The sequence below is a fragment of the Lontra canadensis genome, unplaced genomic scaffold, assembly GCF_010015895.1.
Source record: "Lontra canadensis isolate GAN:19392208 unplaced genomic scaffold, GSC_riverotter_1.0 scaffold159, whole genome shotgun sequence".
Classification (NCBI taxonomy): Eukaryota; Metazoa; Chordata; class Mammalia; order Carnivora; family Mustelidae; genus Lontra; species Lontra canadensis.
Window position 1 is genome coordinate 374,781 of NW_022631153.1, and position 14,825 is coordinate 389,605.

The following is a 14,825-nucleotide window of genomic DNA, read 5'->3' on the forward strand; positions in this document are numbered from 1 at the left end:
ACAAGTATTAAGGAGGGCACGGATTGCATGGAGCCCTGGGAGTTAGACACAATGAATAATGGAACACTACATCCAAAACTAATGATGCACTGTATGGTAACTAACAAAACACAACAACCAAAAACAAAAAAAGAAGTTTCAGGTCTTCACAGCTTTTAGAGTCTCACAGTCTTCATTTAGGTAGCCAGTGACATGTTTTTTAAAGATAAAATATTCTGGACATAAAACCAAATCATTATTAGGTTGTTCTTTCCAGTGTTTCACCATCAGGCCCCAAGTTTTAACAAAAACGATGCTTCCTGTCTCCCTTCCTTCCTGTCCCATCCCTCCTACCCCTGAGTGGCACACCACTGATCCTCCAAAACTATAGACATGTTACACTGTAAAAATGCAGAGTTAACCCTTGGAAAGGAGGCTGTGCATTATAGAGATGCTCTTTGAAGATCTATAGTATCGTTTGCTCTCCTATACGTGCATTCTGCAAGTTTTGTCCTTCGTGGAAGGTCTTCTGTTTTTCTCACCAAAGTACAGAATGAGTTGCCTTGCAGCGCATCTCCTCCTTCCTCTCCCCTGGGATGAGTCTGCAAAGTACACAGCTGGGAAGGCTTTATATTCCTTTGGGTGGCTCTAAGTACTGCTCTTCAAAGGACATCTCCTCAAGCCTCCTCTGTGGTGTCAAGACAAGTAGAACTCCTTCCCTCTCCACGTGAAACCCACAGTCAGGTGTGACAGGGACTGGTACTCAGGAGAGTTAATTCTTGTCATCTTTTTTGTCATCGTCCTCTAAGAGGTGGGAATGCCACATCAGACTTTCTTCATAGAAGCATGTGACCCAGTGGACACTTGACATTGGCTTCCTTGGAAGGGTCATCCTCATCATATTTTTTCCATTTCATCGAGAACATGAGCTATGCCCTGGAGTCTGTAGCTCTACTAATCTGCTCCAGCTCCAGACCCTGGGCAGAGTCTCATGACTTTTTTGGCTCTTTTTTCTTCTTTGGTTTGTTCTCTGCTTTATTTTCAGAATCAGTCATTTTTGCACTAGCCTTCCTATATAATTTCTCTGTCCCATGTACTGTTCTGTGACTGTAGAAATGGCCATGAGGTCAGTGCAGCCCAGGTTCTCTTCTGGCTCCCAAGTGTCGTCCGCATCTGAGGACCCCTTCCACTTCAGGAAATTCTCCACTTTGCCTTCTCCACTCGATGATCGGGAAACGTTTACATCACATATTCTTCTTCCTCATCCTCTAGCACCTCCTCCACTTTCTTGTTTTGTTTCTTTCTCTGTGCCCGCCAGCTTTCTAGTCTAAAGGGTGATGCTGCTCTGAGCAGCACCCAGGAGTGTGAGAGGAAACGGTGCCACGCTAATGGTGCATGGGACTGGTGGGGGAGGTGGCCTCCAGAAAAAGGACAGATCTCTTCACATTCTAACACTTGTTTTTGTCTTAGCAATAGAAACAAAAGTTAATATAGCATTGTGATTGAGAGTGTGGTCTTTGGAGTCAGAATACCTAGATCTGAATCTCAGCTCTTTTACTCGAGAACCTTGCCAAAACTAATTAAATTTACATGCCTTGTTTCCCTCATCTGTAAAGTAGGGATAGTAATGGTCCCTACGTTACAGGATTTTTTTTTTTTTAAGATTTTTTTTTTTTTTTTTTTTGGTCAGAGAGAGGGCACAAGCAGGGGGAGTGGCAGGCAGAGGAAGAAGGGAGTGCAACCCTGGGATCATGACAGGAGCCGAAGGCAGATGCTTAACCAGATGCTTGATTGACCACCCACACATCCCACATTACAGGATTATTAAGAGACCTTAAAATGGTCAGACACATAGGAAGGTCTTGGCATATGTTAACTTTTAAAAAAAAATGTACCTAAATAGGGACTTTGTGTACAGATATCAGCAAGGCTACAATACTAGGTGTCAGGTTATTGCCTCAGTTTCAAAGCTACCCTTCATTTCATCCTCTTTTAATGCTGTGTTGGAACTTGCAAACATTTTTTTTTTTTTTTTTTTTTTTGCTGGTAGAGTGTGTAGTGGGGGTACTGTAGGCGGAAGAGGCTTCTTTCTCTGACTCTGGTGTACCTCTCTTCTGCTTGTTCCTGGGGCACTGTGAAACACCCAGTGACAGTCATCTCAAACTCTTCTGTGTCAGGGTCCAGGCTTCTGGAAACCACACAATAATTTGAACAGATAAGGTTCAATATGAAGAACTGTTCACAATTTACAAGAGGTTAGCTACGAAGAAGGAATTAAATTCAAAAGACTATTCTAGGGCTGAGGGAGAGAACCTAAGGAAAGAACAAACTTCCTCCCTAGGTTGGGATTTAGGCCTTGTTAGAAAAGGTGTATTCACAGCTAGAGCTTTTCTCCAGAGTTGCTGGGCTGAGGCTGGCATAAGCTAGGACTGGCAGCCTGGAAACTCCTGCTGGTGTGCATTAGGCCATTGTTGACAGGCAGGGAACCATGGGATAGACCTGGCGTGCAGGAGATCCCCCACTGTGATGCAAGTAGGCCAAGGCTGGATGGTGGGCAGGGAATTTCAAGTTGTGACTGGTAAGCCGGAAACCCTGCCACTGGGGGATAGGTAGGCCAAGGACTCCAGTACTGATCTTACTTAATGATTGTTTATAAAGGCTCCAAAAGAGAGGGTAAATAGTAAAATCTCCTTCAAGTTCTTCCAGAAAATAAAATTCCAGCTTGAGGGAAATGACCTGCCAGAGCATTTTTAAGATCTATATGAATGAGTACAGGAAAAGGGCAGATGAGTCACTCAATGGTTGGTGTTATGGACTGAATGTGTCCCCTCAAAATTCATATATTAAAGCTCTAACCTCTAGCATGGCTGTATTTGGAAATGGGATCTCTAAGGAAGTCATAAGGTTAAATGAGGTCCTAAAGGTAGGCTCCTGATTTGATGGGATTAGTGTCCTTTCAGAAAAGCCATCAGGGAGCACACTCACACTTTCTTAATGTGCCCAACACACTGCGGAAAGAGCATATGAGGTTATAGAAAGAAGGTGCCATCTGCAAGCCATAAAGAGAGCTCTCATCAGAAACTTAATATGCTGACTCCTTGATCTTGGACTTGTAGCTTCTAGAACTGTGAGAAAATACATTTCTATTGTTTAAGCCATCCAGTCCGTGGTATTTTGTTATGGCAGCCTAAGCTAACTAATTCAAGTTGGGTAAGTTCAAGGTGATTCATTTAGGGTAAAATAGTCCAGACTATTAATGATGTTATGCTTATTCCTTCCAGTTGCAGTCTAGAAAAACTACCTTGGGAGTCATGTAGCCAGGCCTAGAAGACAGTGCCTCAGTGCATAGCTAGAGATTTTTGTCATGAAGAGTCAGCCATGACTCTTAAATAAATAGAACACCACATACTATATAATCTAGATGTTTGGAACTGAGCCAGGAAGACTGAGAGAAAGGTGGTAGAGGCAGATGGGACCTCAAGGAAATGCCAGGCTGTTGGAATAGTTTTATCATCATGGACACATTTAAAGAACTCCCAACTTATAGTACCACAGAGGCATTTGATACCTCAAACTTTATACATGGAGCTGAGCTGCCAAAGACTATTTCTGGACCCTGATGATCAACAGAGTAGACATTCTTGACGAACTGATTCTATTGGAGATTCTATTGGCCGACAGAGAAGGAGTTATTCTCATTAAGTTTTCATTTAATCTTTATAGTTTGTGGAGTTAATATTTATTTGCCCATTTTTATAGTTGAAAATGCTAAAGTTCAGAGAGATTATTTTTTCCAAGGTTACCTAACTAGGAAGGCGTGAAGTTGGCATTTGAAGATAGGCCTGAAGGATTACAAAACCAATGCACTTTTTTTTTTTTTTAATTTTTTTTTGACAGAGAGGGAGATCACAAGTAGGCAGAGAGTCAGGCAGGGTGCGGGGAGTAGGCTCCCTGCTTAGCAGAGAGTCCGATGCGGAGCTCGATCCCAGGACCCTGAGACCATGACCTGAGCTGAAGGCAGAGGCTTAATCCACTTAGCCACCCAGGTGCCCCCAAACCAATGCACTTTTATTCAAACATGCCAAATTGCATAATGTGAAGGAACACTGGATCTAGTCATAGACTTAGTTGCTATCTGTATGACTGTGATGAAGGCTACTCTAGATTGGGCTAGTAACTCTTTTGTAAAATGAGGCTAATAATATATGTGTTGTTTGCTTTCTAAAAAATAATACAGCATTCCACTGCTTTTTTAAAGTCTATACATGTGTATTTATGATTCTTTAAAGTGTGACCTTGGTTTCTGTCTTTTTTTTTTACCCATTCCTTCATAACTTTTTTTCCACCAAGTTGTGTGTCTTGTGAATCTTATGGTAATACCACTTCCTGATCTACCATATTCTTTTTAATGGCCACAGACTACTACTCACTGATGTGCCATAATTTATTTATTATCTCACTGATGGGAATTTTGAATGTTTCTATTTTTTCACTGTTAGAAATAGTCCTGCAGTGAATATCCAGGTTTCTGTGTAGATGCACATGTTACAATGCTAGGTCTCTAGCATCGTACTGGGTTTTAAGAGCAACTATTGAATTGTTCTTTTTTTTTTTTAACTTCTTTTCAGCGTAACAGTATTCAGTGTTTTTGCACCACACCCAGTGCTCCACGCAATACGTGCCCTCCCTAGTACCCACCACCTGGTTCCCCCAACCTCCCACCCCCTGCCCCTTCAAGACCCTCAGGTTGTTTTTCAGAGTCCATGGTCTCTCATGGTTCACCTCCCCTTCCAATTTCCCTCAACTCCCTTCTCCTCTCCATCTCCCCATGTCCTCCATGTTATTTGTTATGTTCCACAAATAAGTGAAACCATATGATAATTGACTCTCTCTGCTTGACTTATTTCACTGAATTGTTCTTTAAAATGGTTGCATCAAAATATACTTCTGTCAGCAATTATGATGGACTTCTAGTGTCCCCTTTAATACTTTCAAATTTAATTATTTCCAACATGAGTGTGAAAAAATAATTTATCATGATTGTTATAAATTCTATTTCTATGATTACTGGTGAAGTAGAGAATTTTTTGTTTGTTTATAGTTTCCTAGGACTTGGTTTTTAATATCTTCTGTCATTTTTTAAAAATTTATTGATTTTTAGGATATGTAAGAATTAAATCCTGTTCTTACTTTGTGGGTCATAAATGTTTTCTCTCATTTTAGGCCTTTAAAATACATTTACAAACCTATAAACTTAAACATATACATCATTTTCTTTGTAACACAGATATGACCATACTGTCCCTATTGTTCTGGCCTTTAAACTGATTATTACATTGTTACTATATCAATATATTCTAGATTTCTGATTCTTATCTTATAATTGGGTACTCTCCCAAACTCTGGATATACTGTAATTTATGTTCAATATTGTTTATTTCATTTTCAATTCTTTTTTAAAATCAGGTTGATAGAGGTTTTTCTATTTTATTGGTCCTTTCAGATACTACTTTTTAAAATTAAAATCATTTACTGTTTTATTGTTTTTACTTCTGCTTTTATCTTTATTGATAATTCTCTTTTGTTTTCTTCAAATTTATCTTATCCTTTCTTTGGCTTCTTGAGTTGAATACATATATTTATTTTAAATTCTTATTTTTTAAAAAATATATTAGAGGATATTAATTTTCCCATGTCAGTAGTGGCCTTAACCAAATTACACAGATTGCTGGTTGTGAGTCCCTAAGTGTCACTTATTTTCAAAACCTTTGTAATCTCAGTTTTTGTTTCTTCTTTAACCCAAGAATTGTCTAATAATACAGTAGTGTATCTCAAATTTTTCATAGTGGTCTTTTTCATGTTCATTTCTTTGCTGATAAATTTTAACATTTTTCCATATGAGGCAAGGAATAAAACCTGAGTGATTTCTTTTTTAAAAACAACATATATCCAACTTTCAAAAATACAGTCAATAGATATTAATATAATGCATAGCTGTATATGCACTGACAGCTTAAAAAATAAACCATCAACATATATACCTCTATCATAATTCTCTCTTCCCCAAAGAGATAACTACTGGTTCTAAATTTGATTTTTCTCATTCCCATGCATGTTTTCATAATTTTTTTTACAAATGAGTGTACCCCTGAATAATATATACTTATTTGATAGTATCTTTTTATAATTCATGTTTTTATTTAGTATTATATTTAAGAAACTTATCTATATTGATATAAGTACTCCTGGTAAATTTATATTCACTACTCTCTAATATTCTGTGAATATTTCTTTGAACCTATATAACTCCCACATTTTTATCTTATTGATATTCTTGTGAAGAGTAATCTATGGTCAGTTGATACATTTTGTTTATTAAAAATAAATCAACATCTTATTTGTTTAGTTACACAGATTCTTTTTCTTACATGGTTTCTATATTTGATCTGCCCATTTCTAGTAGAGATGTATTGACATCTCAGCTATGATTATGAATTGGTCAAATTGCATTTTTCTGAACAGGTTTTCCATCGTATAATTTTAAGTTGTCTTGTTTTATGTGTGTAATGTCTTCTTGGTGAATTTTTCTTTGTCCCATTGAGTGCTTTTGGCCCTTAATTTTGTATATTTTCAAACACTTGGGCAGTGTCTAACTCTGACTCTTATAAGGAATGTTTATATGGCTTCTTAAAAATATGAGTTGCTCTTTTTTAATGAGTCTAACCCACTCATATTTATTGACATATCTACATCTGTTTTTGCTGTATTACATGTGTAATTTTTTTCTCCTTATGCCCTGACATTAGATTGGTCCTGTTTTTTCTCTTTTCTCTCTCTATGGTGGCTTGAAAATTATAGATCCTGTTTCTATAAGTGGTTACACACACAAGGCAAATTATTGAACATGTTTAACTGTATTGCCTTCTCCATCCCACAGTTCTGAAGTCAATTACATTAATGCCAGATAACTTTTGATTTTTTTTAAAGATTTAATTTATTTATTTGACAGAGAGAGAGAGAGAGAATCACAAGTAGGCAGAGAGGCAAGCAGAGAGAGGGGGGGAAGCAGGTTCCCTACTGAGCAGAGAGCCCAGATGCGGGGCTGGATCCCAGGACCCTGAGACCATGACCTGCACTGAAGGCAGAGGCTTAACCCACTGAGTCACTCAAGTGCCCCTAATTTTTTATTTTTAATATGCTTTAATTTTTAAAAGAATTATTATTTAATAATTGTACTAAGTTTTACAACCACCTTCATGCATTCATTTATTTAGCAAATATTGAAGAACTTGCTACAAGCAAGAAACTGGGGAAACTGAATTGTACCCCTTAAAAATTCCCGCTTTGTGGAATTTTTATTATTTCAGAAGGCTAGATGTATAAATTTTGTATTTGTCAGTATATTTATAATATGTAAAGGCCAGATGAGATCATCAAAGAAGTGATTATAGATTTTTAAAAGAGACAAGGTCTGAGGACTGGCAAAGAAGTATCAGCAAAAGTACAAAGAATGCCAGAAGAGTAAAAGGAAAACTAGGTAAGTGAGGTCTTAGAAACTGAGAAAATTATTTTAAGGAAAAAGGAGTTATTGACTGTGTCAGATGCTGTATGATGAAAACTGAGAATTAACCTTTGAATTTAGCAGCAAAGAGGTCATCGATGACCTTGGTAAGCAGTTTTAGTGGGGTGGTAGAGGGGAGAACCTACTGAAGTAGGAAATCAGAGACAGGAAATGAGTGCAAGGGACAAAGTGGGGAGGAAAGGAAGAGTAGCTAAATGGAGAAGTAGGACAGGAACCCTTCTAAGGCTGGAGGAATGCCAACATGTGTATGCTGAAGGGAGTATTCAGTAAAAGAGGGGAAAAAGTGAGGGAGGTAGGCAGGGCAAGGGTAGTATTTCTGGAGCAAAGGCTTTGAATAGGCAAGAAGAGTTGAAATACACATTTCACATACTGCCTCCCTAGAAATAACACATACTGCCTCCCTAAAGAACCTTTACTCACATCATCCTCCTGTCAATACTGAGATGATTATTTGTGAAGTACTTTGTAAACTTGTAAGGAATCTTATAATATAAACTCCTATAACAAGTGGAGACTAAGTGATCAGTTTTTCAGTTACTTTTTTGTTTAATTTTACAACTTTTTTTTCCTATTTGAACCCAGCCAGGGAAATACTATTGGCTCCTCTTCAGACTGTATGTGTTTCCAAATGGACACATTTACCTAGCATCAAAACATTTCACCTAGAGTACTTGGGATTTTCCCACACTGGAATTTGATATGTAACCTTTCGACCACCCAACAAGCAAAGAAAATGTTACCCCTTTTATCTTCTTAGAAGCTTGTAAATGAGCCTGAAGCCATTTGAGAAAGCCAAGTGTAATACTTCCGTGAACATCTTTTTAGTTAGAATAAAAAGATGTGAATAGAATTTCATAAGACTCTTATCCAGAAAATATGACATAAAAATCTAAATTTAAAAGGTTTTTGCTCTTTGGTGTTTTATAAAAATGTTAGCCCTGTTGCCAGTATCAGGTAGGACATAAAAACAAATGTTCAGCTTCCCACATGAAATCAAATAAATGCTTGATTATTCTTTATTTAATAAAATAAATTCTTTATTTTTAAAATTAGTGTTGGTTTGATTTAATATCAAACAATTTTTAAAGAAACTAATAAGGATAAGTAATCAAAATAATGTTGGTTAATATAAATGATTTTTATTTTTCTTTCTTCTGTTTTTCATTCTCATGGCTCTATTTCTCACCTGCTAAAAGGTAATACATTATACAGTGTTTAGATAATTGATATAATTGTTTCAAGTTACCTCTTTAGGGTATTATCAGCTTGTAGGCATCAGTTTCTCTAATTGTCAAGTAGTGAATCCTTTATCAGGCATTTAATCTCGCTTCCCTGGGAAAATCAGACCTTACCACAGAGTAAATTTTCAAATTGCTGACCTGAGGTAACATGAGACTGTGCCTTGGCAGTGAACCTTCGCTGTCTGTTATTCATAGGAAGGATAATGATGTACTCTGTTGCCTGAAGGCCCTTGTTTCACTACCTTAAGAAGTAACATCTAAGTATTAGTTGCAAAGGTCTGAGTTTGGAAATTCCAAAGAAGATAATTGCACTGACACAATATTTTTATTTCTTTTGGAAAGATGAGGTAATTAAAATATGTAGCTTTTATTATTTCTCCCACTTCTTAAACCATTCATCTGGTTCATGTCAACATGACTTAGAGGTTCCACAAAGTTACCTGAAAATGATCATTGCTTATTTTTATGAATAAATTATGTATTTTGTTTTACAGTTGTATTTGTAATTTTAATGTCCATGTAAACTCTCCATTTTTATAAATAGGAAAACTGAGATTAAAATGTAGCTCACAATTTTCAGTAAAACAGAAAAGATAGAGCTTTCTAGAGCTAGAAAGAAAATTCCCTAAACATTTTTAGGAAACTTGAAAAGAATGTTAAGCAATTCCCATAAAATAATTTCTTAGAATGTATAAAATGTAATTTCCTAGGAGGAATAAACTGAAAAGGCAAACTTAAATTCTTTTTTACCTCTAGACTTCTGTGATTTCATTTTCCTGAAGTGTGGCCTTGCACTTATATTTATAAGATAATTTATGTGCCAACTCTGAGATCCATGCTTGGATAGTTTTCATTAGCAGTTGTGTAAGATCTTTTTGAAATGAAAAATTCCATTTCCTTCACAAAATTTGCCACATCTAAAAATTTTGCAGTGATACCTTCCCTTAAACTTAAATGTCTGTAGTCTCTTACTCTGTGAAAAATAACACTATAAAAATTTTAACATATCTACTTAGAACATGCCCATAAGAAGCCAAGAAATCATAATTACATTATATTTAACAGTTAATATTTGTCAGTCACACATGGTATAGTTTCATTTTTGAAGTTTGATGATACTTTATTTTCAGAGTGAATTTTACTATGTTAACAAAAGAAATGAAGCTGTTTGAATTTGAAACAAGTTAAAAAATAAAACTTAAGTTTATATATATGAATTTTCAGGTAATTTTTTTTCTCTGTTACTTGGATTTTAGATTTAGAGTTTTTAGACTTTTTAAAAATATTTTGAGTATAGCAATCTGTCATCAAATTTAGTTTGGAAAGAACTCAGTTTTAGAATTAGAGAGCAAAAATTTGAAGACCTTTATATTTTTCCCTAGAGACGGTTCAATTCAGATTTCATAAATTAAGCCGTAGGATGGTAGTTACTGTTTAATGTCCCGTAGCTAATGTGGGTAGGTCTGTGGAAGTGAAACACAAAACATCTGTTTACACTGGACATCTCTCAACATTTAAGGATGGAGGACCAGACCCAGTGTTTTCTTAATCTCACTGCAGTGCTTTGTGAAAAGGTCAGAGATACAGAAGCATTTTGCTAAATTTGGAAAAACAGAGCTAAGGAGAGTGCAAATGCAAACATTCAACTTCAAGTCAATACTGGCTGCTATCTAAGACTTTGGAAAGAGATATGGAGTGCAGAAGATAAAGTGCGTGGAACTCAACCTGGGTGAATCATAGCAGTTTAGTATTTCATGAAAAATTCATGAAGGTGATTTGAAAGTATCATCTCCCAAAAGGCTTCCAATCCTACAGATGTGGTTTGTTTTGGAAGTGAATTTCTCCAGGTCTTTGTTTAAAATACATATAGTTCTAATACTTTTCTCCCTTGTCCTTTATATTCCATGAGTCCTTGATACCCAAAGTTGGTATGACAAGACTGCAGGCTGTTGACCATAATCTCTTCCCTTCCCCCCCTATACTTAGGGCTCTAAATGCCCAGTGTTTCCTTTGCCATCCTTGCACTTAAGTGTGACCATGTGACTAAGTTCTCCTCAACTGAATGTGAGCAGAAGTGATTTATACCACTTTGAGGCCTGACCAATAAAAAGCTTATCACATGAACTTCTTGCATGCCCCCTCCCCCTTCCCCACCTCAGTTGATAATGGTATCACCCTGAGTCGCTGAAGCAGAGTTCCCTGATCCCACTCTGCAACCCTAGTCCCAGAATGTCCTCTCTGGCTCTTATGAGAGAGAAATGAACACCATTTTTGTGTTCATTTTTGAAACATGTGCTCATGTTTGAGCCATTATATTTGAGGAATTTAGTCTATCCTAATACAGTAGAGAAAGGATTAATTGGTGAAGTCTTTGATCACTGAAAAGGAAAGAAATGATTATTTTTTGATGAAGGTAAATTAATTTTGTCAGCTGCATGGTCTCCTGTATTCTTCTGGTATGAAAGTTCACCTAATTGCAGACCTATAGGTTCAGCCTGACCATAGATACTAAGACAAAGGAGTTTAATGGCTAATTGTCCACTTTTGACATTATTAATGGAAGTGATCTCTGTGATTTAGTCCTTGTCTTACGAATTCCTGTCTTATACCCCAGGGGCCTTATGCCCATTTTCCAGGGACTAAATTTCTTCTTTCTGAATCCAGGTTTCTCTTGATTTGATACTCGTTCATCTCATCTTTGAATAATGGTCTTTTTAAAAATTATTATTAACATATAATGTATTATTTGTTTCAGGGGTACAGGTCTGTGATTCATCAGTCTTATACTCACCACAACACACACCCTCCCCTTTTAATAATGGTCTTAAGCCAGTTTGCCTGCTGCTCGAACCACTGTGTATCACCTGTATTCCTGGCTCATATCCACAGTCTGAGTCTTGTACTTGGTTCAGGATTGTGCCAAATAAATCATATGCTCTATTTCCCTTACTTTTTCTGTTCTGGCTTCTCTTCCCTCTACTGCTGTACCCCCCTGCAATCCTTCATGTAGGAAAAAGGGTAATCTACTAAATTTGAACATCTTTCAAACCATATTTGTATTTATCTTTTTCTCCAACAGTAAAGTACTTCTATGTTGTAACTACCACTATTGATTCAAATTTTGAAAAGCTGTATTCTCTATCCGGCCTTCCCTATTCATATACTGATAAAATTCTCACTAAATGTACTGTTCATTTGTTCTTATTTCTATAATCAAAAATTAGAAAAATTTCAATTTTATTAACCCTTTTTGAAGCAATATTATAGAAGCAAAAATTATTTTTTATTGTAGAAAAGAATTGGTAGGGCGCCTGGGTGGCTCAGTGGGTTAAGCGTCGGCCTTCAGCTCAGGTCATGGTCTCAGCATCCTGGGATCAAGTCCTGCATTGGGCTCTCTGCTTAGCAGAGAGCCTCTTTCCCCCTCTTTCTCTGCCTGCCTCTCTGCCTACTTGTGATTTCTCTGTGTGTGTGTCAAATAAATAAATGAAATCTTAAAAAAAAAAAAAAAGAAAAGAATTAGTAATGTGTAACTGAAAGAAGCTAAGTGAAATGATATGTAGCTAGTAATATTATAATTATAGTTGACCCTTGAATAATGCAGAAGTTAGGGGCATCACCACCCTTCCAGTTGAAAATCCCCATATAACTTTTGACTCCTCCAGAAACGTAACTACTAATAACCTACTATTGATTGGAAGGCCTTACTAGTAACATAAGTAGTGGATTAACACATACATATTTTGTATGTTATTTGTATTCTGTGTTCTTACAAAAAGTAAGCTAGAAAAAGAAGATGTTGAGAAAATCATAAGAGAATGTACATTTATAGAACTGTATTATATTGATCGAAAAATATTGTGTAACTGGGCATGTACAGTTCAAACCTGTGCTGTTCAAGGGTCAGTTCTTTAAAATTTTAAGTATGTAGAACTTTTTTAAAATCTAAATATGAAAAAATACACATATGTTGTTTTCATATATTGCAGTCACTTGGGAGGGGTCAATTCTCATTATTAACATATAATGTATTAAAAGCCAACATTAGGGTTTTTTTTTAAATATTTTTTAACATTTTATTTATTTATTTGACAGAGAGAGAGAGAACACAAGCAGGGGCTCCCCCCTCCCCCGCCCCAAATCCTGGAATCCATCCCAGGACCCTGAGATCTTGACCTGAGCTGAAGGCAGATGCTTAACCAACTGAGCCACCCAGGCACCCCCCCAACATTGGTTTTAAAGATGTGTTTATACAACTTCTAAAAAACATCCCCATAAATTATGCCATATCTTTCTCACTAAAACTTTAGATTATCTTTTATTATCTCACTCTGAATTCCTAGTTTGGAATCAGAAGTTTCTCTTGTTTATCTTTGTCTGCCGCCTGACCCAGACTCAGTATTCCTTTGGCTCCTTTATTATCCAGTTGCCAATTTTGTTTTCATCCACAAGCACTTGTTTATTCACCCCATAATCATTTACCAAGCCTCTCAGATGGGCCAGGCATTATGTTCATCACTGGTTAAGTACTTTTAAACATAACTACTACTACTCCTCTCAAGGAATTCCTGGTTTAATGGCAGAGACAGATTGTAAACAGGTTATTGCAACCCAATATGAGTGGGGGAAAGGAGTACAAGTGACATAATAGGGATGTATGAAGAAAATAACTAGGATTTATTTGAAGTACAGTGTTGACTCTCAGGGAACTTTCAATACTCTCACTCGTGTTAAAGTTTCAGATATGTTATTATAAGGATGTGATTAATTAGGATTGGATTGGAGCAGTATCTTATACAATATAGAGGGCATGGCTGCAGAGGCTTTATGACAGGTCTTCTCTCTGAGAGTCTGAGTGGAAGAATCACAGAGACTGTTTGATACAGAGCAGAGACTCATCTTGGAAATGGCTGCAGAAGTTTCTCATTTCCAGAGAAATGAAAAGCTGAGTTGATCGAAAGTATTACTAGAGCTGACCATAGCTCAGAGACCATTATAGTTTCCAGAACTCATCTCAAGCACAGAGTGAGATCAGACTCATTCTTGTTTCTTCCAACAGGTTAGGACTAGCTATTGATTAGTATTAGCTTAGTTGGTTTCATAAGGTACTAGCAGTAGACAGTCCTTGAATATGTTGACAATTAGCAGATCTCTGTAGTAGGCATCTAAAATAGCATCTAGGAGACCTGATAAATAGCAACTTAACACTCAGCACTGGGACGAGCGGATAAGCAAGCACTGTAATCGCAGGGGAACTACTGCAGTATTCAGGAAAAGGCCTCAGGGACTGGTTGGCAGGTAGGAATACAAGTACTGTAACTGGGAAATAAGGGATAGGTTCTGGTAAGAGGAAGCATATTGGAAGCTCTGTTCCTGGTTCCAGAGCAGGACAGACACTACCTCCCAAATCTCTGGCCTAAAAGTCTTTGATTACATCCAGGGTAGCACAGGATTGGTTCCAGAGACTGAAGTGAAACAAATACCACAAATAGTGCTTAAGTATCTTCAACAGATGCTTATAGGAAGAGGAAGTCACGGACACTATTTTGGTATCAGAGTTCTTACATTTACTCTCTAAGAATTTTTAATTAGAACATATTTTTAAAATTGATAATTAATAAGCTATCCTTCATGGATTGATGTGCTCTTTATTGCCTAACAGAAATTATGTTTCAGTCTCCCTGCATTTAAGAGCTTCTTCAGTAGGTCTGCCGATAACAACAACAGTAGTAACTTCCAATGCAGGAGTACATGCAGAGAAAAGATTACACTTTAGAATAAGCCATTTAAAAGGAGCATCTCCAGGAAAGATGGAATGTGGAAGCTCTGTGTTGTGTCTACTTTGGAGAAATTATTTCTCAGATAACCAGTCTTCCACACCATCTGGTTTCTGGTACCCACCAGCTAAGTTCTCAGAGAGGTGATTTCTCTTTGTAATCACCATAAACTTGTGGGTTTTCTCTTTAATATTCCTTAACAATTTAAAGGCTGTCACTTCCTAAATTTCCTAAATAGGTGTTTTTCGG

The 14,825-nt window shown here is 36.8% G+C and overlaps 1 protein-coding gene and 1 pseudogene across 2 annotated transcripts in view; one reads left to right on the plus strand and one right to left on the minus strand.

The window, feature by feature from the left end:
* MICU3 (mitochondrial calcium uptake family member 3) overlaps nt 1–14,825 on the plus strand; it is a 110,420-nt gene that overhangs the window by 20,774 nt on the left and 74,821 nt on the right. The window lies entirely within an intron of this gene.
* On the minus strand, nt 752–2,136 carry LOC116859552 (annotated as a pseudogene).